Raw genomic sequence first — 3814 nt, forward strand, 5'->3', positions numbered from 1 at the left:
CAAGCAGTTAGGGGTGAGATCAGGCCAGCAAGGGGGAGCAAACAGGGACCAGATCAGGCCGGTGTGGGGGAGCAAGCAGTTAGGGGGTGATCAGGCCGGCAGGGGAGAGCAGTTAGGGGGCAATCAGGTTGGCAGGGGAGCAGTTAGGCAGAAATCAGACAGCAGGCAGAGGCAGTTAGGGGCAATCAAGCAGGCAGGCAGGCAGGCAAGCAGTTAGGAGCCAGTGGTCCTGGATTGTGAGAGGGATGTCCAACTGCCGGTTTAAAGCAGCAATCATACATCCCCCGAGGGGTCCCAGATTAGAGAGAGTACAGGCCGGGCTGAGGGACAACCCTCCCCCCCCCCCCGCAAGAATTTCATGCACCGGCCTCTAGTATGTGTGTATACACACACACACACACACACACACACACACACACACACACACACACAATGGAGTATTATTCAGGCATACAAAAGAATGACATCTTGCCATTTATGACAACATGAATGGAGCTAGAGAATATTATGCTAAGTGAAGTAAGTCAGACAGAGAAAGACAAATACCATATGATTTCACTTATGTGTGGAACCCAAAAAACAAAACAAAATATAAACAGATTCATAGGTACAGGAAACAAACTGATGGTTGCCAAAGAAGAGGGCTGTAGGGTGAAAAACGTAAAAGGGAATAAGAACAAACTTCCAGTTATAAAATAAATAAGTCACAGGGATGTAATGTACAGCACAGGGAATAGAGTCCACAGTATCATCATAACTTTGTACTGTGACAGATAGTTACTAGAGATGTGCTGATCCCATTGTAAAGTATGTAACTGTGGAATCACTAGTTTGCATATCTGAAACTAATAGAACATGGTATGCCAACTATATTTTTAAAAAATAAGTTAATTTTTTAGAAAGCATAAATCATGAGTGAGTCGCAAGAAGAGTGCCCATAACAGTAAGGCAAGACGCAGATCACCGAGTACATTGTCTGGGTGGTGGTTTTGTCTAGTCCCTGACCTGAAGCCGGAATCTGACTCAGAGCAGGACAGCATTGCCTGAGGCTCTCTAGCAATGAGGAGGCCATCGTAGATACCTGCCAGGAGGCTGAGAGAGGGCTCAGCTTTTCCATTTACACAAGTTACCCACCATTGCCCTGTATCTATTTTCCTGATATCTTGAGTCACGGGTTATCCCTTAATTTTACTTATGTGTTTTGAAAGCTTCGCAGCGTCTCCGTTTATTAAATCTTCTTTCTGCTTCTTCCCAGAAGCTCCTCTTTAAAAACACATAAACAGTTCAATGTGAAAATTAGCTGTGGTTGATTTACAATTCATTTTGGAAGAGCAGCTTTTAAAAAGACAGAGGGAATTAAGCTGAGAGTTAGGCTTGAGATGTACGTGCCTCCCTCGGCTTTTGAATTAGATGAGTTTAATGGGAATGTGGACATCAGGGCTGGGGGTAGAGGATAAAAATCTATTGACCCTGCTGATACTAAACATTCCAGCTGTGAGTGGAATTCGTTTTGGAATACATAAAGTGAATGAGCCTGGGCAGGCTTTGAAGCACCATTAAAAAGACCTGGCCTCTTTCTACCTTCATCAGTCCACCAGGTTTCTCTTCTGCTGAAACACTGCTCTTTCTCAAAGAGAAGCTCAAATCCCAAAGCCCTTCATTGTAGCCATCAATGGAAAGTAGTTTTGAAATTGTCCTCCCTGTGGAGGACCAACACTCCCTCCAAACATTGACCGATGGAGTTTTCTACCTGGGTAGCAGGTGGTGCTCCTGCAGCCCACATAAGGAAGCCTTAGCCCCAGGTAGAGCACACGCATGGAAGGATCCCAGAATTTAAAGACCTGAGAGACGGGGAGAGTCTGCATTGTTTCTTCATCTATGTTGTTTTAAGTGGTGTTAGCATACCTACGAAATCACACAAAGAGAAAGTTTGAACATAATTCTATTAGGAGAAGGGAAATCGGGCTTGAGACAAGAAGGTGAAAGGAATGTCAAAAAAGTAACTTGAAAGAATCTGCTTCAGCAATTTAGCTTTGATTAGAGTAAAAATACTTCCCCCGGCTATGTAAGGCAGTTTCTGACAAGTTTATTTTATTTTTAAAAGATTCAAAATTATTTCAGGAGACAAAATCAGTATCCATAAGAAGAGGAAAAAAAAAAAAAAGCCTGCTTCTAATAATAAGGTCGTGCTTTCATATCTTTATTTCAGAAGAATTGCCCCAAAAGATGATGCGGGTCATGCAATCCAGGATTCGGAGTTTGATAGTGACACCCCAGGGACATGCCTGAAGAGCTTGGATGTGCTGAGTGAGGTCACCCGGAAAGGGCAGACTGGTCCCAGCTTCTCTAAGAAGCCTCAGTCATTGAAAGAAGCCTGCAAACACTACTGGAGTTCATTATCATCTTCTGGCGTTTCACATATTTGAAAGATTACTTTCTGCTGTTATTCTTACTCTTTTCTGTTTACATTGATAAATTTTTAGATTTAATAGACAAGTCAATTTTTGTATCCCTTTTCAGAATTTATAAATTTAAACCATGTCTCTTTAAATTTTAAAACCTTCAACTTTCTAGGATTTGAGAAAAAAAAATTGTTTTTAATTTCTTCACACATGGCATCTGTCTTCTCATTTTTGTTGCCCTTTTATGGAACCTTTCTGGTTCCAGCATTCAGAAACTGAAGATACGGTTTAACATTGTGACCAAACCTCTTATTAGCTGTATCCTGTGGGGCAGCTCTAATTCTACAGAGCCGAGGACTCCCTCACACTAGGTCCTCATTTCCTTGAAGCAATCTAATCCTTCTGCTGAGTACTATCTTACTTTCCGGTGTAGTAAGATAGTGAGATAATACACACACACACACACACACACACACACACACACACACAGGAGCGTGCGCACAGCAAAGCCCTGTGCTTGGCATTTTTGCATATAGTTTCTCTTTTAATCCTGAAACATTACTGTCATGCATATTTTACCATCCTCATTTTACAGTCAAGAAAATTGAAGCTCTGATGGGCAAAGTAAATTGAGCAAATCCATACCACTAGTAAGTGGTATGGTCACAATGTTAAACAGCCTTCTGGTCTCTTCACTAACTTTTTGTTTTCTTTATTGCATCCAGGAAACACATACAGTGTAATAAATAACTATAGAAGAATGCCATGATACCACTAGCCAGATAAACAATAGACTACTGCCCGCAACTCGGTGAAGCACTCCATGTGCCTTTACAATGATCACATCTTTTCTCTCCAGAGGTAATACCAGCTTGAGTCATATACTGAGATTCTTGGAGCTTTTTATAGTTTTATCAACACAAAACACACCCCTAAACAACATAATTAAGTTTTGCCTGTTTTTTAAATTTACAGGAATGGAACCATATACTATGAATTATTTTGTCCTGATTTATTTCTAAATTTGTGTGTGTGCTACTTTCTATATATATCGTTCATTCATTGACATTGTTGTGCAATAGTCTACTCTATGCAGGGCTGATATTCTGGAACATGTCTGCCCATTGCAGCTACTTTCAGTCAATGTCATTCTGATTGGACCAGCTCCTATTCAGATTGGTTAGTGCAAGTTATAACAGTTAAAACACCACTCTGATTGTGTGTATGTATCACAATACATTTACTCCATTTTACTGTTGAGAGATATCCCTCAATTTCATATGAATATTTACTGTTATTTATTTCTATGATAAAAAGAGGCTTGAAAGGAAATGCCTACCTCATCAGAGAACCCATATTTCTACCTATAATAATTTACATAACCTAAACTTCACTGGTTTGTACTGTGTATT

Source organism: Myotis myotis, unplaced genomic scaffold, assembly GCF_014108235.1.
Source record: "Myotis myotis isolate mMyoMyo1 unplaced genomic scaffold, mMyoMyo1.p scaffold_m19_p_3, whole genome shotgun sequence".
Taxonomy (NCBI): domain Eukaryota; kingdom Metazoa; phylum Chordata; class Mammalia; order Chiroptera; family Vespertilionidae; genus Myotis; species Myotis myotis.